Source organism: Rattus norvegicus, chromosome 3, assembly GCF_036323735.1.
Source record: "Rattus norvegicus strain BN/NHsdMcwi chromosome 3, GRCr8, whole genome shotgun sequence".
In the NCBI taxonomy this organism is placed as follows: Eukaryota; Metazoa; Chordata; class Mammalia; order Rodentia; family Muridae; genus Rattus; species Rattus norvegicus.
The window spans coordinates 131,843,092-131,866,944 of NC_086021.1; the positions used below are offsets into that span (position 1 = coordinate 131,843,092).

Below are 23,853 nucleotides of genomic sequence, written 5' to 3' on the forward strand. Positions count from 1 at the left end.
GACAAGGCTTTCTGCTGTGGCCCTGGGTGTGTGGAAGGCATCGCCTCCACTTCAAACTCCAACAAGAGAGAGCTGCAGCCATTTTCTTTCTCTATGATGAGCAGAACATTCTTGGTTTCTCTTCTTGGCTTTAGTACCAAATATCTATCTGAGCAGTTTCCTGTCCCGAGGGCTCAGTAACTAGCCTTCTATTGGTATGATGTAATTTAAGGTCTTTCTTTGGAGTCCTTGGGACACTGGGAGAACAGGTGCTAAATTTTATGGTCATGGATCCATGGTAAATATTGATGAGGGTCAGTACATGTGCTTCAAGCTTGTGCCGTACAACTTGTAGCATCTGACCTAAGTACCACAGCATGCTGTGTCCACAGCATCTATTCCCACCATTTGCCTGCTGGCCACCCCATACTGTTCACATTTCTGTTTGGCCTTGGCATGAGCTGTCAGGACCAGCTGAAGCCCTATCTCCTTAGTGTTAGAGCCTTCTTTCTCCTCTCTGTTTCCACAGCCACATCAATCCCCAGTCCACTGTATCCTTCAAACTTCTGCACTTTCTATTCTTCTATTACTCATTTTGCTACATGTGGGACATGATATGTTGTTTGTTTGTTTGTCTCTCTTATAAAACTGTCAGCATACTAAACCCTCACTGAATGAATATCTGGATTAGGTTTGCTGAATAAAATAACACTTTCCTAGTTACGTTTAAATTTTAAATACTTATTGAAAAAAATGTTAGCATCTTAGTGTCAGTCCCGAATATTATATGAACTGTCTTCTATTAAAAATGAATCATTGTTTATCATAAGAAACTAATTTAACTGTACATTCTTTTTTTTTTTTTTGGTAAGAAATTCTGGCAACTCTTGGATACATTTTGACTTCAGGCCTCTCTTAAAGCTATTTTCCTATACGAATTGTTTTGCACAGGGCTGGGGATTAAGCTTGGTGATATATATATATATATATATATTGCTTGATAGGCAAGCATGGGTCCTTGGGTTTGGTTCTCTGCTTAGGAGAAAAAAGAATTATATTGAGCAATCAACTGAAGTTTTATCTGGAAACCCTTGGATCACAGAGCTGCAGGATGCTTTTCCTTCACTTAGTTTAGCTCCTGCTTATGTATTTTTCGTTGTGCCTATTAATAAGATTTATACACATAGACCTGTATTGCCATGACTACATTTAGGAACCATTAGTCTGGAAATACAAATGGCACTACTAATTGGTATAAAAGCATACAGATGTCCACTTGTAGTCGGCTGTGTGAGTGCAAGAGTTGGTCTGTTTCACCCTCTTCTACTCTGTGTGCAGCACCTAACAGCACTGGCACAGGCTCTAACCTCTCTACTTCCGTCCATCTTTCCATAGGCATTAAAATCACTGGGATATTTTCCTTGAAACCCTGCTTTGTTAAGTCAGTGGTTCTCAAGGTGCCCTTGGTCCCTAACTGAGCAACTGTCAGCCATCCCTAGGAACTTGTCATTCATGCACATTCTTAGACCCATCCAGTTATGCTACTGAGAAAGCCCGGGTGGGGCCAGCAATCTAGGTTTTAATCAGCACTCCAGCTGGCTCTGATGCTGACTCAATAACCATCAGGAAAGACAATGGCTCCCTGAGCTTCTCTATATAAAATACAGATGATTGATGCATGAGTAATTAGCATAATGCTTAAATGTACTTGCAAATAAATCTACACCAGCAGTCAGATTTTAGCAGACGTTCTCTCAGTCTTTGTGTTTCTCTTCTCCTGTAGTCTTTCTCCAATGAAGCTAAAAGCTTCGTTCTTTACCTTAGCACAGTAGGTATGTGCAAAAGAAAAGTCCGATTACTCAGTGCTCACCCTTCGCCCACTCACTCTCAGCCTTTATTTTCCTTCTCTCTACCCATTGCAGCCTTTGACGTCCTCTGAGAAGGTACTTCTCCCATCCTCATCTGTCATGCCCCAGAATGACCTTGGCCAGTATCTCCTGATGAATACTGAAACCCCTCAAAGCCCTTAGTTGGCCACTGTTGACCTAGTTTTCATATCCAGCCCCCTCCCAACTTTCAACAGGCCTCACTTTATCAGACCACAGAGCCTTCCCGACTGTCCTGGGTTTCCAGACTCTGGTCTTAGTACCATCATCAGGCCTTCCATGCACACACCACAGTCATCATCCCATCACCTGGACTCCTACTCGTCCCAGGTAGGGAACTTTTAAATACACACAGATCCTCGAGGAAATGAAATTTGGCTCATATACATTCCAGAATTTTCCATTTGCTAAGATTGTATATGTCTAATTCGTAATTATGTTTGCTTTCATCATTGTACAATTCTTTTATTTCTCATTAAGTAGAACTGTATCCTAGCAGTTTATCCTTTCAGGAGATGTTGATTGTAATAAGAAATACTTGTAATACCTATCCTGCTTTTGTTGTTTCTAAAAATCTAAACTGTAGGTTAGAGATGAACAAGAATCTCTCTTTGGCATTGATGGACAAAACCTTCTAAGAAGAAAATCACTAAATTTGAAGTATAAAACTTTAAATGGATTTTACTATATTTACAATAATGTGTAAACATCAGCACTGTTTAATTCCAGAAATATTTTTATGACCCTAAAAATAAAAGCCCACCATATAGTTGTTGGTGACCACTCCCAATTTCTTCCTCCCATTAACCTAAGGGGAAACTCCAGAAACCAATCTTGTGTTCACTGTCTCTTTGTACTCAACATTTCTGAAGATTCTACTTAAATGAAATTAGAGGTCTGTGGCCTTTGGTATGACATGGCATTTTGAAATTCATTCATTCACTCATGAAATATGTATCAGGACTTTAGAAATTTCCACCTCTGTATAGTAGTTTAGTACAAAAACTAAATTGCTCATCCAGTATCAGTTAACATTTATGTGTTTTTCTTAGTGTGTGTGTGTGTCTGTGTGTGTGTGTGTGTCTGTGTGTGTGTGTGTGTGTGTGTGTGGTGTGTGTAGCACATGAGTGCCACAGCATGCACAGTGAAGTCAGAAGACAAACTTCCACCTTATTTGACACGGATTCTTGGTTGTTTTCATCCAAAGTGTACACCAGGATAAGTGGCTCACAAGTTTCTAGAGAACATCGTATCTTCAGCTCCCATCTTCTCATCGAAGCAGTGGAGTTACAGGAGTCCGCACTAGGCTTTTGGTTTTATGTCGGTTCCGGAGATTCAAACTCAGGCCCTCCTGCTTACACGGTCAGCTCAGTGAGCCATCTCCTATTTTTACCTATGAAACGTCTATCTCCTAGCACCAAGGAACAGCAGGGCTGTGGTGGCATTTATGGTAAGATTTGTATCAACATGGCTCTTGCTTAGACACCTGGGATTGGAGCTGATAGATCATCCTGAACAGTTTGAGGAACAATCAAGTTGTTTTCCTCAGAAGTTCAACGAGGACACATTCTCATCAGCAAAGAAGAGTTCTGGGTTTCCTGAGTTCTTTAACACCGGGTATTTTGTGGGTTTTATCTGTCTTATTAAATAGAGGGCCATGATGCTGTGTGTCTGACCATGTGCCTGAGCGCCATTTCTCTGATGGACAAGGACTTTAAGTACATTTGGTCATGTTTACCTTCATTTCCTTGTGTCTTGCTTGGAGAAAAGACTCCAAATTCTTCCCCCATTTTAAAGTCAGAGCATTCTTGTTTTTATCATTGCTATGTATAAGTTCTAAGGGACTATCCTCAGGGACAAAATGACTCCTTCTTTAGGAGTTCTTGGGTGCCTGCTCACAAGAGGTCATCATAGATGGACTTGTTGAGTCCCATGGTGGCTTGTAGAAGTTGTCTCCTATAAGTCCATGAATTTGAAAACTTGGTCCCCAGTTGCTCTTTGGGAAGGATTAGAAGTGTGGCCTTGCTGGAGGAAGTGTGTCACTCAGGAGAAGATTGGAGGCTTAAAAAGAATGAGGTCACCCCTCTGTTTTTTCCCTCTGTTGTGGTTCAGGATGTGAGTTTTCAGCCATTCCTTCTGCCATATCTTTGCTATGCCACTATGAATTCTAACCTTCTGGAAAATAATCCCAAAATAAATACATTGTTTTTAGGCTGCCCAGATCATGGTGTTTTATCACAGTGATAGAAAAATAGCCAAGACAAATTCTTACTTTACCTTCTAGAAAGATGGGGAATAGAAGGAATATGGAAGTCTCATCTGAGACTCTAGCTACCCTTCCCAATTGTATACAATTCTGCCTTAATTGTCTCAATTCTGCCAAATCTGTCTCAGGTCCCTGGCGGGGAGGAGCTAGGGGATATAGGTGAGAGAGGATCAGGAGAGGGGGCTTTATCTATGCATCCATGGGGAAGCCATAATTGCTGCTAGTTGAAGGCATTCCAGCATGGTTGCCTTAATGTCGCCTATGCTCCTACCCGTAACTCCTCCCATATTGTAGAGAAGCCGAATGAGTGTCCTGGTTCTCCCAGTGAGCTTGGTAAAGTGAGGACTTAGACAGACCTAGTTCAGTTCTCCCCATGGAAGGGATCTCAGCTCAAAATCCTTTATGTAATCTAGAAATATTGCCTCATCTGTGCTTAGTGTCGAAGGGTTCCTTCCAGTTCATGGTTGTGTTTTCCTCCGAAGTGCTGTGGGGCTCACTCCCACAGACTTGTCACAATGAAGTTACTTTATGTTTTGCTTATGCTGTGGTGTCTTGTTTAGGAAACCATTGCTGGAAGGCATGACAATTTGTACCTGTGTTTCCTTCCTAGAAGACTGTGCTTTTGGCTTTCGTATTTAATTATTTATCCTGAGTGGTGTGTGTTTGTGTGTGTGAGTGTGTGTGTGTGTGTGTGTGTGTGTGTGTGTGTGTGTTTACATGCATATGTGTGCAGTAAGAGCCCAAACTCATTTTTGTTTGTAGCTCTTGACTGGTTACAGCACCTTTTATTGAAATCCAGTTTGTTCCCAATTGAATGACATTGGCACACTTCATGAAAAATCAGCTCATCACAGAGTTATGGTCTACTTGTTACTGGACCCTACTCATCAATTCTATACGTATCTATATGCCTGTGCTACACTGGAAGATTTTAAATCAGGACATTTTTAAGACCTCTAAGCTTGTTTTTCAGTTTCAGTATTGCTTGTCTATTATAATGTTTTGAATTTTCATGTCAATTTCAGGGTCACCTTGCCCCTACAGGAATGAAAGCATTTGATAACAATTACATTCTGTCTGCAGATCAATACAGGCACTGCAGTAGCTCCTTAATGCTATTGACTCTTCCAATCTGTGGACATGGGTCATCTTTCCATTTTGTAAAGCATTTAATCACTTTCAATGTTATTTTGTCTTTAATATATAGCTTTGCCTCATTAGTTCAGCTTATTCCTAAGTATTTTACTCCTTTCACTACTAAACTATTTTTATATGGTTTACTGTTAACATATATACATAATATATATGTATATATACATGTATATGTTTACTAACAATAAACTATTTTAAATATATATATATATATCTTGAAAAAGAAAAATTGTTATTTTTATTGCATAGCCTTCGTTTTAATGATTTCACGAATTCCATGAAATGTTGGGGTTTTCACCATGTAAGATTAAGTCATTTGCAAACACTAATACTGTTGCTTCTTAGTTTCCATTCAGACCCTTCTCAGTTTCTCCTCTCCGTGCCTTACTGCTGAGTGAAGTGATGAGAACTGACATTACTAGCTTTGCTTCTGACCTTGATGGGGGAGTTCCTAGCCCTGTTCTGTGTCTGTGGCCTGAAGTGAATGGATGACAGCTGGGCAGTTGATAGTCTAAGACACTCAAGGATAAAAGGGTGGGAGGTGGGTACTTTACAAGGGCTATGTTCTACCATACTTGTTGGGACTTGTAAGATCATGTGCAGGCCTAGGAAATGCCTAAGAAGGCTAAAGCACTAACCTTTGGCCAGTTTCCAGGCTCTGTGAGATCAGTCAGTTTAAAACAGACTAGTACATTAGCCCACTTGTGTTTTGGACAATGTCACTTGGAGGTAAATAGAGTAGGTAAATTCCTAAGACAGCTATGGGAACAGGCTCCCACTCATCCTCAGTCAAAAAGTTCCTGGTCAGTTTATTTCTCCCATCTCTCTCTAGGATCCCCTTCTAGCACACAGCCTGTCATTTCTTTCAGGACTATTGTCAAGGTGTCTCAGAGCAGAGGAGAAGAAAGGGGTACTTAAGGTACAAATTTGTACTTCGTAGCCAATTTTAAAACATGATTTAAGAGTTACTTTACATATTTTTATTTCTAGAATCCTGAAGTTGTGGAGTCTCATAGTATTTAATAGATTTTTAAAATTAACTTTTATGAAAGTATATGTTGAGGTTTCCTTAATTGGCCATTCTTACATCTAAACGTGATGGTTGGATTAGGCAGTCAACCTCTTTCCGTGTTGCTAGAGAAACAGGTTGTACCTGTTACAACACACAGTGCAACCACAGAGGGGTCCCCTGGGATTCTTAGCTCTATGTCTCCATGCTTTTCCAATGTTGAACACAATGAGATTTTAAATATTTGACGTTATGGTTCAGCACATTGTATACCATAGAGTTCATGGCAATGACAGCACAGTTAATAACAAAATCAACAATGTATAGAGCACTTCTAAAATGTGACCTTTTTCATTATATTTCCGTGTGTGTATATGTGTGTAAAGGAGGGCTTGTTTGGTTTTTGTTTTTGTTTTTTGAGTTTTCAAACATACAGAAAAATAATGAGAAAATTAATCTAGCAGCTTTAAGATAAAACCCTGCGACTGCTAAAGGTTGTTAGGAAGACCAATTGCTCAGGTACATTTAAATGTGTGTATGGGTTGGGGGGGATGTTTTGTTCATGAACCATGATTAGTTGCTTGGTGCACTTGGGTGCCAAAAGGTGTCCTATTCCTTGAAGTGATATTGGAAGTGCAAAACCAGCCATTGCCTTTAGCTGCTTAGATGTGGCTGCAGCCCATGGGATTCCACTGTTCTTCACTGTCCCAGAGTCCTGACTTAGCACCCGATGTTCTCCAAAGCTTACTTTGTTAAACAGCTACTTGAGAGATTTGTTTGCAAACCAGTGAAAGTGGCCCCAGATGTCATCATTGCTGGGGAACGGGACACACAACTGGAATGTTCAGTTTTAGCACGGAACAGGAGTCAATGGGTGTCTAGCTGTTTACTACTGTTTTTGTTATTGTTGTGGTTGAAATCCACACAGAGCCCAAAACATACAACTACTGTAATGTTTGTTTTGTTCTGTTTGTTTGTTTTTGGCCTTAAGAGTTCTGCCTGTGGCTCAAAGGTGCTGCCTTGAATTCGGGACCTCGATTAAGGATAGATTTAACCAAGGGAAATCGACAGGTATACTTTCTGCAATCATGACCAAGTTCTAAGTATAGCCAGACTAATTTTTCTCTGCCAGAGCTCAAGAAATTTCACCTTTGTGGTTTTGTATGCTGTCTACCAGGTCTGCAAACACAAAGCAGACTCTGAAATGCTCTTCACTTTGTATCATCTCTCCCCTTGCAAGTTCTCCACCTGCTTATCAGTGTGATTTCAGGAACAACTGATCAGCCTCAGAGGTCAGTTGCCAGAGCTGGAGAGCAAACTGTCTGAATAAACACTTACCTTTACTTGACCCTTAAATAGTACTCAACAGGGAGGCAGGATGCAGTTTATAAAGGTCACTGGATGAGGGCTGAGGGGTTAGGAATGTTAGTCCCAGCTCTTCCTCTAGCTCAGTGGCCTCTGCTGCTCTAAGTGGCTTGGTGTTATGGGCCTTCCTCTGCAAAGTGTACTGGATCAGAAACTTTGCAAGTGCGCTGTGCAAACTGAAAGCCTTCTTAGGGTTGTTTCAGGCTGTGCTGGGATGTGAGACATGGGCTGGCTAGAGTGGCTTAGTGTATTCCTTTCAATCAAAACTGCTTAAATTCTCCTTGTCTTTAACATTTGAGATTCTAGCACCGAACTTTCTTAGGAAAGATTCTGAGGCCTTGAGAATCTGTTTCTGGAAGGCTGTTCTTTCATATCACCTTGTGCCATTATTGTGTACAGCAAACCCACGCAACTCCAGAATTCATATGAGTCCATGGTAGCAACCAAAGAGTCATCCACACGTCTTCAGTGAAATTAGCAGTAAGAAAGGATGCTGGGGCGAAGTACTGTGTGTGCCACATGGCTGTCAAGTGTGTGTTTATTGATAACTATGATGACACAAGCATTCTGAGAGTAGCTAGATATTTTTGGTGTATTCATGTTTCTTTTTGCTATAGTGCATTTTTTATTTCTGTCATATTTTGCCAAACAATAAATAAAGAAGGCATTAATATTCATGAGATGTCACAGCAATTGTTGAGTTTATTTTGCTCTCAGGGACACAGACCACCAAAGAGAAGATGCTGTAGTTGTCATTAGAGAATAAAATAGTAATGATCATAACAACTATCTTCCTAATTCTCCAGGGCACATTAGAAGCACACAGAGTTGCCTGGATGCATTTATGATGGTTAAGCATATTGCAGTACCCCATAGCTTACTTTTATATGCCTTGATTTGAATCCCAGAGTGTACCTGAGCCTGTTCTAACTTTCTCACACACAGCAGAAACTTGGGCATGGATGAAGAACCAAAAGTCCTCTTTCTTACTCTAATGTAAATTATTCCCAGCTGTCCATATCTCTGCAGTTCTTGGTAGTTCTTGCTTTCCTTTAGGAAGAGGGACCTGTGTTTGCAAAGTGCACACCATAGTACTCTGCCCATTCTTGAAGTTCAGTGTGTTTTTGAAGATGACAAATAAGGATGGCACACATAACTACTGCATCTTAATGCCAGTTAGTGTGCACTCCTGCAGATGCCACACAGCTTTTCTAGTCTTTGTGTGCTGTCATTTTTGCTTGCTCTGGGTCGTCCATGATGGGTCCAGACCCAGCCTTGTAGCCTATCCAAAGTCAATTGATAAGGCAAAAGAAGAAATACCATTTTAAGCAACAGTGACGATGTTTGGCATGTTCCTTAGGATTCTTTAATATTTAGGAAGGAATAAGAAACTCACCTGAGAACTTTGGTTTTTAAACATAGTAAAGTGATCATATACTTCAACATAATTTCCAGCCGCAAATATTCCCTGCCTTGTTTTTAAGAGCAGCTAGTTAGACATGGGAACATGCTATCTTTTATTATATATGAGCACACTGTAGCTGTCTTCAGACTCACCAGAAGAGGGCATAAGATCCCATTACAGATGGTTGTGAGCCACCATGTGGTTGCTGGGATTTGAACTCAGGACCTCCGGAAGAGCAGTCAGTGCTCTTAACCGCTGAGCCATCTCTCCAGCCCCGAACATGCTATCTTTTGAATACACATCTTAGCCTCTGATCTCTGCCAACTCATTCTGTGTAATGCACAATAGCAAACAGTGCTCGTGAGTCCCCTTGTTAGAACCAATCTTCCTAGATTTGGAATTTGAGTATAGTATCTGGGAGTCATATGATCTTGTACTTCACTAATATCTCATAAATCACGTTTCCAGAAGGTAAATGTTTATGACACTAATACCTATCTCATAGAGATATTTTTATTAATATGCAAGTAATATGTGTAATATGTAAATAATGTGTAGGTAAAAATTTTGTAACTGGACTATTGTAAATTCTGTACTGGTGTTTCTATGATCATTGTTTACCCATCTAGGCTTCAGCTGCTTCATCCCTAAACATGGAGTTGTGACAAGAACATTTGTAGGTTAAAGGAAGCTTTGTAATGTCTCTTTTGATTTCCTTTCCACATCACAAATACTCAGTAAATCAGAACTGTCATTTTTTTATGTGTGGGTTATTCTAAACCTTGACCTTAGTTACATGTGGTGTGCCTAGTGTCTTTCTCACTCTTTGTTTTCCCAGAAGAGGGGACACATGTGCTGCTCTCATTCTCTACTGTTCTAGCTTGAGATTTCTACCAGGAATTGTTTCTTGCACAAAGGACCACATGCTAGTCCGTGCTTGTTGGTTGATATTTGCTACTGAGGTAGATCTGTAAATTATTGACTCAACATCTGAACAGGGAGCCTAATATAGTACCCAAGCTTTGATATCGGCCATTCCACTGAGCAGAGACACATTTGTCCCCTCCCTGGCTTTCCAATTAGTCTTTAGTAGCACATGGGTCAGTAATAGAGTTGAGATGAGGTTTGAATACGCAGGCGTAACAGGGCATTGGTCACAGAACCTCTAGTTCATAGGAAGGTCTATTCTACCGTCTTACCAAATGTCAAATCAGTCCCATTCATTAGATTCTCTTTAAGAAATCATTTCCAACCTTAGCTTTGCCACAATATGACATTAGAGACACTGGACTACTTCCTGATTTGGCATCCATGTAGCTGTTTTTGCCTCTTAATTTCTCATGGCATCATAAAATTTATATAAAATCCAATTCAATAGTATTCTAATACTGCTGTGTATTAACATTTATATTCTCAAAATTAGTTAAAGCAGATTGTTTTATGCACAAAAAGGCAGATACTTGAAATGTGCACATGATTACCAGTTGCCAAAAATTCAAATTCATTGATTAGTCATGGCCAAACATTTTGAGATCATCCAAGGATTTACAGAAATTAATCCAATTATATGGATATATTTCCTTTGTGAGTCCTATTGATGACTGTTTGGGGGAAAATAGAGTATTGAAAACATCAATATGGTTCAGAGAGAAATTTTTTTAGCCAAAGCATTATGAAAGATTCCACTATAATCCATTGAGAAGTTCTGAAACGTAGATTGGAAATATGATTCAGGTTTAGCCACTGAGGAAATTAAAACACCAGAAGAATGAGAGGTTCATCCATCTCCCAGCAAGGCAGGGACACAGCCTAGATTAGAATGCAAATGACAATGTTCTCTAGACGTACAAAGAAGAGCGTGCAAGCCAAAATGTGTGTTTATAAAATACTTCCAGAGTTAAACGGCCCTGATGGAGTATTTGTTGTGTTATTATTCAGTATCTGTTTGCTATCTAATTCTGGTAGGTGCTGTAAGAAGCAACAACCATCTGGAGTAAAAGAAACTTGAAAACCAGACACCATCCCAAGACATCAACGGAAGAAACAGCTGGAATCAACGGAGAGAAAGGCAGTGGGCACCTGGAGGTAAGTGTGGCCACCATAGCCAGGAGGCTATGTGAAGGCCATCATCACGTACATCTTTACAGAGTTGAAACTGACCCAGTGTGAATCCATGTTTGTGTGTTCATCTAATTCTTGAAGGTCGTTTCTGTCTTCTTGCTACTCTAATAGAATGTGTCCCTCTTTCTCTCTCCTACCCACGTGTTTTCTTCTCTCTCCATCTTCGCTAGTTTTTATGTATTTCACATTCAAATTAATTCTAAGGCTATTGACAGGGAATACTTTGTGTATCCAATGGAAATTGATTATTTTTTGGATATATGATTCAGGTTTAGCCGGAAATGAAGAGGAGGGGTGGAAAAGGGAAAGAGAGGGTGGGATGAAGGCTATGAAGAAGGATAGAGAATGAGTTTTCTAAGAAAGGGGAGGAGGAAGAGGGGAATGAGGAAAAGGAAATTCTGGAGGGAAAGAACTATTAAACGAAGTTGGAGACCAAACACTGCTTACTAGGCAAATGTTTCTTTGGCTCTAAGGACATTCTAAATGTTCTTGGTCACACACTTTCCCATTATAGTCCTTACCCTGAACTATTTACTTTAATGGATGTAATACAAATTGTTCAGAAAATTCTACAGGATATTATTGTCCCCTTTGTATGTTCCTGACTCTGGTCTTCTGAGTTCCTAGAAGGTTAGACTACCCACTATTGACAAGGAGATGCCAAAAATGGTGATGGAGTCTAAAGTTAGGCTCGTAGGAGTATGGATTTTCGTTTTGGCTATTAGTGTGGCTTTTGGGCATATCACTGACCACACTTATAGCTTTAAAATGCCACAAGCCAGTTCTTTCTTCATTGTCTTGTTGTCACAAAATTAATCTATACAATAGCCTGATGAGAGGACGCACAGGAAAAATAGGTACCTATGGCCACAACGAATTACTGTTCATATTCCTATTATTTAAGAATCCAAACTTGAAACTTTTTGTTCTATCCATCTATTTTTGCTCAGCTCACCATGATTGCTCCTGTAGTTGCTTTATCAAGGTTGTGAACAGCTTTGGGACCCTCAGAGCTGCGCTGTTCAAGCAGAATTCTCTTTCTCAGTTGTGCCTTTGTTTTTGCATAATGCCAAAGACCAGGGTCAGGTTCAGTCAAGTAAGGTTTCATACTAATGACTTATAGTTGGTGTGCAAGAAAGAAGGAGCCATAGGGCATATGCATATGTATGCAGACTTTGGGGGGCAGGTTTGAAGCTTTGTTAAATCTGCAAATATAACAGATATTGAGTTAAATTACAATCTAATGACAGTGTGCTCTGGGGCCTGAAGGAGAAAAGGTTATTGGGATTCTAATGTCTAACTGCATGCTGGGTCGAAATATATCTTTTTAAAAAAATAATATAGCTCTTCAGTCTAAAAGAAGTCTCCAGTAATAATAAGAAAAATACTCAGAACATTTGGAAATAAGTGAAACTTTTTAGACCTTGTTTAAACCACCTATGTAAATACATTATACATAGTATAAATGTATACTTATATTTTTAAAGAATTGTGATTAAAACATTATACAGCCATTGTGATCTTTAAAGATTTTGAGCATGGATGGTTTCAGGATTACTTGATATATATTAAATGCTCTTGAAGCCTTATAATATGAACTTTTAACATCCTGGAAACACAAAGAGGTACTTAATGAACAAAGCTCTATACATTGCCTAAGAAATTGGAATTAGCAGGTTGAAGTGAAATGGTGTTTGGAATTTGGAAGACCAGCTAGTGAGAAATGCAATTTTAATGTAATAGGTAGAAGATGATTCAAAATACATGAAATGTCAAAGAGCAAAATGTAGACCAGATTGTTACAACATTCCATACCCAGGTTAGTAGACAGTTTTGCTTTTCTCTGCTCTAAATCTTCTTGCCTTTAAAGACATCTGCTTGAAAACCTGGAATTTGTGTGTATGATCTGTTTTCTATTTTAACCGACTTCCTACATTCAATTGTTATAATTTGTGATAAATTTTAGGTACCTAGATTTTTATCTTTCATAGCACCATGCAGAAATAAAAAAGAAATGGTCCCTGATGATTTTACCAGACCCAACTCCTTAGGGAAAAGTCATGGGAGAGAAAGAGTGGAAGTTTCATGGAGCAGATTTAAATCAGTGTAGTTACATTCAGTCTAAAATAGACAATGATGATTAGGATTTGGAACATACCAGGTAATAAAGAGAGTTGGCTTTAAAACAAGAAGGGAAGCCTTTCATCGAGCTAGGAGAAACCATGAGCAGGCTGGATTGGAGATGTGTGCTAATGAACTCCAAGCACGGAAACTTTGTGAGGTAGGATTGAGCTTAATCAGAGGGGCAGGGCATGCTCATACTGTTTGATGGGTTGAAATAGAAGATGTAATCTTGTGGCAGATCGTAGTAAAAGGAGAGGACTTCTGGTGTGGTGCTCTATGTTCTCCCTCAATACGTGGCTATGACCACACATTGTAGGCCTGTGATTGTGCTAGTTCAGATGTTACAGTTGAGAGGAATGGGGGGTAGGAAAGCAGACTTAACAAAAACCTGACAAAGACCCAAAAGGCAAGCAATACTGATCTCAGTCCACCTCCGTTGCTATGCACATTAAAAGGGTCACAGCAGGCAGCACCAAGAACAGGTTCTACAATCAACGAGATCTAGATTTGATTCATTTCCACTAAGCAAGAATTTGTGGCTTTATGTTATTTACACCTTGATTCTCCGTTCTCAGAGGAGAATATCTTTGGGTTCCAAAAATTAATTGTACATGAAAATATAGAAACTTTTTCATCTCAGTAGCATTTGTTGTAAAACAGTTTCCCTTTTTTTATATATTCATCCCAGCAACATCATGATAGATACTGTTACTACCCTCTGTATCTAGATGTGCAAGTTTGTGTACCAAAATGGGAAATAATTTGCTTCCATTTGCACAATTTCATGACAGAGAAAAATTTCGAATTTCCAAGAAGTCTAACTGCATAAACTAAGCAGTCACACTGCCTGGCCCTGCCACATCATCTGAAGGATCGCCTGTCTTCAGTTATGAAGGAAAAGTAACAAGCAATCTCTTTGTACCATCTGGTCCCGAGGTTCTGTGATTGGTATACTCTGTGAGGAAGGGGGCCTTGTTTAAGCAGTTAGGGCAAGACATATGGAAGCCATAGTCTGGCTTTTTGAGTACAGCAGAGAACCCTGGAAGTTCCTGATGGGTTGGGGCTTCCAAGGAAGTAACATTGTCTACTCTGCAACCAGGGCTCATCTTATTACCAACCATCTTTCTTTCAGGAGTTCAGCATGTGCCGATTTTGCACATGTTGAACATGAAATATTTTTTTCAGAGATCTATTTCTGTCCTGGAGATTAAATTAATAGAAGGAGGAGAAGAGGAATAGAAAAGAAGGAGGAGGAGGAAGAAGAGGAAGAGGGAGAAGAGGAGGAGGAGGAGATGGAGAAAGAGGAAGAAGAAGGAGGAGAAGGAGGAGGAGGAGATTCTAAGAACAAGAAATTGCAAACATCTGTTAAGGAGAGATATTTCTGTGAATGTGGCAGGGGTAGTGAGGCCATGGTGTTTTGAATGAGATTATCCCCATTCAGTCATTTGAACACTTGGTGAGGTTAGGGGTGGTTCACCCTTGCTGGAGAAAATACCTCAATGGAGGTAGCCTTTGAGAATTTAAAGTCTCAAACCACAGCCAATTTGTTCTCTCTCCTTCATGGTTGTGTTAAAAGAAAGGGTTGCTCAGCTTCTTGCCCTACCTCTATGGCTGCCGCTCACTGCGGTCCTTCTTCCATGATAGACTCCCATCTCATTGGAATGATAAGCCCAAAGAAGCTCTCATATTCGACCTTGGTTACCTTGGTCATGGCATCTTATCACAGCATCAAAAAAGTAACCAATATAGAGGGTATTTATGCAGGGAACATTACTGAATACCTGGTGGAAATAGAACATTGTGAGTAACTGGAGCTTCTGACAGGATTTAGATGGTTTGTTAGGGACCTTTCTTTTTTTTTTTCTTTTCTTTTTCAGAGCTGGGGACCGAACCCAGGGCCTTGCGCTTGCTAGGCAAGCGCTCTACCGCTGAGCTAAATCCCCAACCCCATTAGGGACCCTTCTTGATCTTCTTGCTGTGTGTTCATCTCTTGTGAGTGAGTGACCTTCCCCAACCTTTCATCACGTGTTAAGGAAATGAGACTGCACTTCTAAGTCCTAGAAGGAAACAATTAAGGACAGTCTGGCTAGATTCGACATTGATACCTTTGAGGAAGCACCACTTTTCTGAAAGTGAAGAGGTTAGTGTTAGCATCCACAGACGCTCAGTAGGTGGAGGAGGAAGAGCTGGCAGGAGCCAGTGGTGAAGCATGCAGCAGGTGGCAGATGAATTAAAATTGGGGAAGAAGCCACTGATTATCTTAGTTTGACATATCAGAAATTTAACTCTCTCTTTTACCACGATCGTGAAGGGGAGAGAGCGCGAATATCTGATGTAGCTCTCAGTGGGCTAAAGTCCAGGTTTCCTTAGTGATATGTTTCTATAGACTTGTAGAAAGAACCAGTGACCTTTCTTTTCCTTATTCTAGACACTATTGCTCCCTTGACATATGGCCCACTCCCACAACTTCACCATCAGCAGCTCAACGGTGTGAATTATGTTTCCACACCCTGGCTCTGCTTCTGTATCTGCGATCACATCTTCCTTCCCCACAGCCAGCATAGCTCTCCTGCTTGCACTACGACATATGTGGCAAAGGGCCCATCCAGGGTATCTAGACAATCTCTTGACCCAAGTGCCATATCTGGAAAGTCCTTCTTGATGTGTGGTGATATAACCACAGATTCAAACATGCAGGGGACTACCGTCTTGTCATTCTGTCTACTTCCATAGTCTCCTTCTTCACAAAGCACATTATAAGACATAAAAGGATAGCAAAGTCTGCGGTAGTGAAAATAGAAAACTTCCGTGTATTCTTTCCTCGGTGTAGTGACAGTAAAATAAAACTACTACATTATTTATTTTTCTCTTGCATGATACAGCGTGATCAAGGTAACATAAGAGAGTCTATTTGCACTTTTGATTCCAGAAGGATTAGAGTCCATCGTGACAGCAAGTGACTGGCATAATGACAGGAGTGAGAAGCAGAGAGATCACAGTTGTAAATTAGAGAGAATAGAGTATTGCATAAGACTATAAACTCCCATTGCCTCTCCAAAACAGTGAAATCAGCTGAGGACTATGCTTAAATATCCGATCCTATATGCGATGTCTCTCATTCAAACACTCCAAATCATTATTGTGTCCCTAAGATGTATGTTGAACTTAGGTTTCTTGTTTGTTCCGTCATGAAGGAATGGAAACTTCAGGTCTGCTTCAGCTGGAGTGGTGACGCAATCATACTGGTTAGGGCTCTACCCCATTTCTGATGTCACTTTCTTGGTACTGGCTTTCTTCCTGTTTTTTATCTGATGTTACTTCGTCATCACTATTTTGAAATTTCTAGCCAGTGTATATATGTGTATCTATATTCATTGATATCTGTGACCTCAAATAAGTGAGACTAATAACTCAACTCTAAGATTCTATTGATCATTTCACCATCAGACTCTGCTGTGAGGTAAATTGGTTTTTAACTATCCCAAGTGTTCACATGGCAGGCCAGGAATTATATTCGATTGGTGATCATGCAGTCAAAGATGGAGCATTAGTATTTACACATTTTGAGGACAGAGACGAGGACATTTTATACTTCATACATGTACAAAATGATAAAATTAGCATTGGAAGCAAATGGTTCCAGATATTACGGCATTGTTCTGACTTGTCCTGTCACCTGGTTTGCTATTGTGGACTTAAAATAACCACGAGCCTAAAGAATATTCTTCTAAGCAAAAAGCAGGTGTCAAAATATCAGCCCAATGGAAATAATATCTATTTTTCTTATTTAGTCCTAACTGAAAAGGAAGCTCAATTTTCCATGAACTCTTAGCACCTGAGATGAAAAAAAAAAGAGTTAAAAGTTGTGAGGGAAAAATAGAGCTAGTATCCAACAAAGTGGCATGTCCTATTGTCACGCAAGAAGCAAGAGAAACGATTACAAAGAAAACACTCAGAAAATAATCAAAGACGGAAGCTTGTGAGTTTAGGAGATTCAATGGTGGTTACGATTGTTTCCTGTTGTGTAGAAAAGCCCAATTTAAAACCAAGTGCACAGAAGGCACCAGTGTTTAAATGGGCTGGAACAGTGAAAGTTTGTAATGACTACATTATCCACTGGAAGTTAGGATATGCAAGCTGTGATTTGCTCAAGACACTAGAGATATGCACACCGTATTGTAGACTGAGAGCCCTTCAACTTGATTAAACCTTGAACAGATATGAGAGAACTAAGCCCTAAGGCTCCTGATGCTTTTCTCATTGTTGCATTGATTTGCAGATTTGCAGCCTGGAATGTCAGATATAGCAGTCATAGGTCTGACTCCCTGAGATATTCATATTTACAGTTCAGTATGAAATCAATATGGCTTCCAGTTTGCAAGTCCTCTCACCTTAGATAGAGAATCCTGGGTAACCTTGCCTTTAAAACCTAGAACCGTTCATTACATAGCCAAAGGTTGTCACTTAGCTAGTTAGTAACATTCACCAAATATTAGAACTTGAGCTTGAAGAAGACTAGCTATGTTCTAAGCCATTATGAGTGTTCATCTGCATGACCTGTGCCTCATTTGCATGCTGATTAAATATTCATGAGTGCTTCTTCTCTATGAGGTGCTATGTCACTCACTAGGTATACAGAAATAAATGGGATCACATGAAAAGAAAAGTAACAATGTGGTTTTATTTTTCAGAGGGTTCATCATAAAATGTCTCCTTAACCTTCCTCCCTTCCAGAGTATGAGGTAAGCATAGTTATTCTAAGGTTTACAGAAGAGATGTTTTAGGAAATATAGGTTCAGGGAGATACCAGATTAGGACAAGGACAAGGAGATGAAGATTATCTCAAATCTGTGTCCCAGAGCTAGAAAGGCCATGGGAGATACATGGAAAGAGGTGAGGTTGTAGATCTGTGAAGCTTGAGAAATGTAGCATTTAAAACCCATTAGCCAAAGAGTTAGGGAGGTCCTCACCACCTACATTTTGTTTATAAAATTCTCAGTAACAAACTCATAGTAACAAAAGTCTAAGCCATCCCCAAACAAATAATAAATACAGGCACAAGGCAAGAGGAGTCTCCTGACAATCCAGATAGGATTTATTTTGAACTTAAAGCACAAGGCCATGGCTCAGGCTCTTGAATTGTAAAGCAAAGTCATACTCACTACAAGTGAGTGGGGTCTTTTAAGACTTTTCAGGGTAAAATCCTATAAAGTTGACCATGCAGATTATCCAAGTGGCAGGTTCTTTGTATTTATATTACCCCAGCAAGGCAGGAATCACTACAGGAACGTACAAAGATTAGTTATGCATTAATAGAAGAGTGCGCACCAAGCACAGCCATGGCCAAACAGATTGAAGGCAGCCATGGACTGCCCAATGCTCCAAAGTGTGTATAACCATTTTTTTAAGGATAAATGCTGAAAGAAAGCATTTTCAATGCATTGGTGGAAGAATGAGTTTGAAAACTTCTCTCCCGTGTTTGAAGTTGTAGAAAATGAGTGACAGTTCCTTTAAATAGTGTTTGTTGTTAGTCCTCAGTCTGACAAAATGGTACCTTGAAGCAGTGACAGGAATAAGCAGATCCTACTGTATCCTGAAGATTTGCCTTGAAGTGGCATGAGTGGCCCAGGGCCACTGCCTTTAAAGCTTCCTTTTGTCACTTCCTCAGTGCATTCTTCACAACACAGTGGGAACACCAGCTTAAGTAGAGACCATGATTTTGCCTTCAATATCTTTCAGTAAACCTTCTGATGGGGATGAAGAGATTTCTTGGGGACAATTCTCTTGGTGGCTCTCTACTTGGGAAGGTATGATGCCAATGTGGAAGGCACCTGTTTCACATTTGCTTGATGTTTTCCAGTCGGAAACAGCAGATCAAAGCTACCCAAAATCTCTTTCACAAGCAGCCTCACAGGTAGCAGATGTAAAGGGAGTGTCGGAAGGTGCCAGGAACATTCATTACAAGAAAACTCGCAATTAAAATCAGTCAGAGGCCCTTTCTTTATTGCAAGCAGAGTTCAGTGAGTGGTTCAACGTTAGTGATCCACATTCCAGCAACATTCCTGAGTTGCTGGGACCCATCTTGTACTTTGTTGAGGAAGACTCATTATAGGGAGATCTGTAGCCTGTACATTCTATCTCGAATCTTATTTTTAGAACATGTGTTGCCTTCTGTCCATTCTCAGCACTCCAATCTGTGTGAGTTCAGATCCCTTCAAACATGCCAGGCTTGCTCTTCTAATGATGAACAACCACTTCCAATTTCCTTCCTCCACTGTTTAGAAGGGACTCAAAGTTCAGTAATCCTGGACTGAGTTTTTTAGTCCTTGCCTATTTCACACTTCAGTTTTCTTTGTCAAATTAGCAACTGTGATTTTTAAAAATAGTATCTCAAAAAAGTTCTAGCCACACAAACCAATAGAAAGAGCAATAACGACTATCCACAGTCTGTCTGAGTTACTCTTAGTAATTTTCTTTGATCTTTTTATGATAGCTTGTTGGATGCATAATCAAATCTCACTTTGGGCTCAAATTCACATTTCCTGGGGGCTGTGGTGAGCATCTCTGTGTGTTTATTAATCATCTGTATATCATTTTAGAGAATTCATCTGTTCATGTGTCTTGATCATTCATTAATTGTGTTGTCAAATGTTTTACTATGGAGTTCAGGGTTCCTTTGCAAATTTTAAATATTAGGTCTTTTTTTGTAGATGTGACTGAGAAATATATTCTCTTAGTAAATGTTTGTCCTTTGTCGTCTTCAGTTGGTCTTTCATGGAGAAAACTCTTTAAATATTTATTTTATTGTTTATTTATGCATGTTTGTCTATGTCTGTGAACATGAATGTGGGTTTACATGGACACCAGAGAAGAATGTCATGTTCCCTGCAGCTAGAGCTGCAGGCAGTTGGGAGCCCGGGTTGGGTACTAGGAAGAGCTGCAGGCAGTTGGGAGCCCAGGTTGGGTACTAGGAGCTGAAACTGGATGGAGCATCTGACGAGCTTTATTTCTGAGACATCCCTCCCTATCTCTCAAGAAAAAGTGGGGTTTTTTTACGCTTATTAGAAAATTTTTAATTTTCCCAGACATTTTTAGAACTGATTTTGTGTTTCTAAGCCTTGGCTTACTTTTTAGTTTTGTGTTTTATATTGAAATCTGTGATTCATTTGAGACAGTTTGTATAAAATTATTGTTGAAGTTGCGGTTCATTTTATTGGTGTCTTCATAGATCACTTGGTGCAAAACCTCTTTCCTCTGCAGACCTTCCTGTTCTACCCTTTCCATAGCTCACCTGAACATGTTGAAGTCTGCTTGTGACTTCCATGTTCTGTTCTATTGGCTTGTATGGCTCTATTCCTCGACTAATGCTAGAGACTCCTGAGTGCTATTATTGTGCCCATTAATGGCAAAGCCATCTATTTTCTTTGCCCAGCTTATTTCAGTTATTTTAGGGATTGTGGCCTATGGCAATAAAATAGTATTTTTTTAAGAAGCAAGACTTTGGAAATTTCACTGAATTCATAATCCACCTTGAATAATTTGAATCTCCACCCTATGTTAAGTTCACCTCTGTGAATATGGAATATGTTGTGTCTTCCCATTTGCCCAAATTACCTTTGCTTTGTTTTTCTGCCATGTTCTAATTTTCATCACATATACCTATAAAAGTTCTGTTAAGTGTATTTCGTTTTTGGGCAGTTATACTCCATAAATTGAAGTTTCTGGATTTCTTGTTAGCATACTTTTAAAAACAGTATTTGTGCTGAATCAACAGCTTATAGCCTTGATAGAAAGACAATAATTCTATAAAAGGGTCACAGAGACTCTGGATTTCCTGTTGGGCAACTACATCATTTCCACTTGAACAGCATTATTACATTTTAATCTTTGTAATTCTGGGTATTTTTCTTGTCTTATTTTGCTGGCTGGAATTATGCTAGAGCATTATGCTGAATAATAGAAATGGGAGCAGAAATTGCTAGTTTATGAAAGGGAGGGGGTATTATGCCTTTTGCCATTAATCATGGCTCCTTTAGTTCTTAAATTATGAAGGTGACTGTCAAGACTTTTCTAAGTCTGACATGTGGCTACTGTCATAGGCTGTTTCTTTTGCCCACTTTCTCTTCTTGCTTCCTTCCTTTTGGTAAGTGCAGTATATCTTGCTGTTTCTCCTATTGTTTTGCTGAAAGCTGAACTTTTTGTGTAATATCTTGAAGCCTCTGTGGGTACAGATGTCACTGCGAGACTTCCTATTATTTGTGCCTTCTAGTTGACTTATCCAGTGAATACCTGAATTATTTCAGTGAGTTCTATGTCCCCACACAGAACTAAGGCTCTATACTTACTCCTTGAAGATTCAACCACTGAGTCCAAGGTTAGTGACTCTGGGGTGACAGTGGCTTTGCAGTGTTTACTGTCACTAACTAGGGGTAAGATGGATGAATCGCTACTCCTTGAAGGCAAATATGTCTATTTTTTTCAGCAATGCCCCAGGATGTGAATTCAGTACAAAATAATTCAGTAGAATTCAGTCTTTCCAAGCAAATTCCTAAAGTCAGTTTTTGAGATAGGTTCTGACACCATAAGGGTTTCACCCAGCCAACTTTTCCTTCTTCTGTCTTCTCAGGCAGACACATGGCCTGGCCCATAGTTTTTTTCTGTGTCAAAAGAATCTCTTTATAGCCCTCCAGCTACTATCACTCCATCATCCCCACAGGTCTGACTGTCTTTCTCCAGTCTATTAAAAATTGTGTGTTCTGGAGAGAGACCAGGAACTGTCGTTTTTAGGGCTGCTTTTCTTTCTTTCAAAAAAAAAAAATCCCAAAGTCACATCCACAGAGGTATTGGTCAAGACCGTGTCTGTCTCTCTAACTGACACTTGCATCTGAAGTTGTGCACTTACTGGATTGGTCCAAAGCTAGAAGGCTTTCAGCTTGCCCCACAAAGCATAAAGCCACTGTCATGGAACTTCATAGCCAGGGGTATCTGGGGCTCTAGTATCTCCCCAACACCATTCTGTCCATTAAAGAGGCTGGACCAAGGGAGGGTGTCTTCACCCACAATGGCACAGGATAGGAATTCTGGCATTATCGTCTAAGTAGGAGCTACAGGGCGAGGGACCAGTTCTTAGCTGTACCCTGTAAGTAGCCCTGTCGTAATGTACTGAGAAGCAGGGAGAAAGTAGGTTCTCATTGGACTTCACAGACTCCTCACATTTTTGCTGTTTAACAGTCAAAGCAAATATCTCCCAATTTTTAATGCATGAACTTAACCTCAAATGGGTTAAAATAATTTTTACCTCTTTTGCTGGGAAGCAGGTTCACAGAGCTCCTATATGTGCCATGCCTAGAACAGAACCAGTTGTACTCATGTTTTCTTTCTGTGGGAGGGACCGTACCTGGGATTTCATGCATGCTAAAGGTATATGCTCTACCACAGAGGTGAATCCCCGGTTCTGAACTTTTTACCATCGTTTTCTCAAGTGCTAACTCATTTGGCTTTGTGACTCTGCTGCTGGCATGACATTGCTTCATTGATGGCTATGAGTGTCCTTAGAGAATTTATAATCAAGAATATCCATTTGTAACCTTACACTTGGATAACCCTAAAGAAACCCCCATTCCTCCGAGGCATGCTTGAAAGCAGCACACTATGGAGACAATTCTACTGTACTTCTGAGAATTTTCACTCGTAAAGATTCTCTGTACTTCTCCCAGGACCCCACACACTGCCAGGACTTGCTGATTTGTATACTAAAGACATCAGCAAATGACTCTTGGATTCCCCCCAAACTTACTTTTTTTTCTTGGCAGTGGTTGTGGTTTAATGCTGGGGTTAAGAGATGCTTTCTCTGCTACATTCTACAGGGACTAAATCACCAACCAAAAAGTACATATGGAGTGACCCATGACTGCAGCTGCATATGTAGCAGAGGATGGCCTCCTTGTTGGACAGCAGTGCAAGGGGAGGTCCTTGGTCCTGTGAAGGCTCAATGCCCCATTTAGGGAAATGCCAGTGCCGGAAGGCTGGAGAGGGTGGTTGGGTGGGGGAGCATCCTCATAGAAGCAGAGGGAGGGTAATGAGATAAGGGGTTTCCAGAGGGGAAACCAGGAAAGGGGATAACATGTAAAATATAAATAAATAAAATATCCAATAAAACTGTGCTTGAATATGTACATGGACAATGTGAACACCATGTCAAGATACGATGATTAATCCTCATCGTCAACTTGATGAGATTGAGTTACCTCAAAGCTGAGACTCCTTGATGGGTGTGACTGGGAGAATATCTCCACAAAGTATTAAATAAGAGGGGAAGTCTCACCCTGAATGTGTTTGGTACTTCTCATGATCAGATTACCACAGTAGATTAAATGGATTTGAAAAGAGAGAAAGACAGGGAAATGTTCCCTTTGTTTTTTTCTCTACACCCTGGCCTGCACAATGTGAGCTCTTTTGTCACGCTGTTTCCTACAACATGATGGTCTAAGTCCTCTGAAACCAGGAGTAAAATAAACCAACTGTTCTTCCTTTAACTTTTTCCATT

General features: G+C 40.0%; 1 protein-coding gene across 1 annotated transcript in view; it reads left to right on the forward strand.

Annotated features, from left to right (window-relative positions):
- The window catches only part of Sema6d (semaphorin 6D), a 592,899-nt gene that overhangs the window by 41,412 nt on the left and 527,634 nt on the right, over positions 1–23,853 (forward strand). Inside the window, exon 2 of the mRNA XM_063283741.1 lies at positions 11,028–11,147. The gene's annotated coding sequence lies outside the window, so the exon portion shown is untranslated. The remainder of the gene's footprint in view (positions 1–11,027; positions 11,148–23,853) is intronic.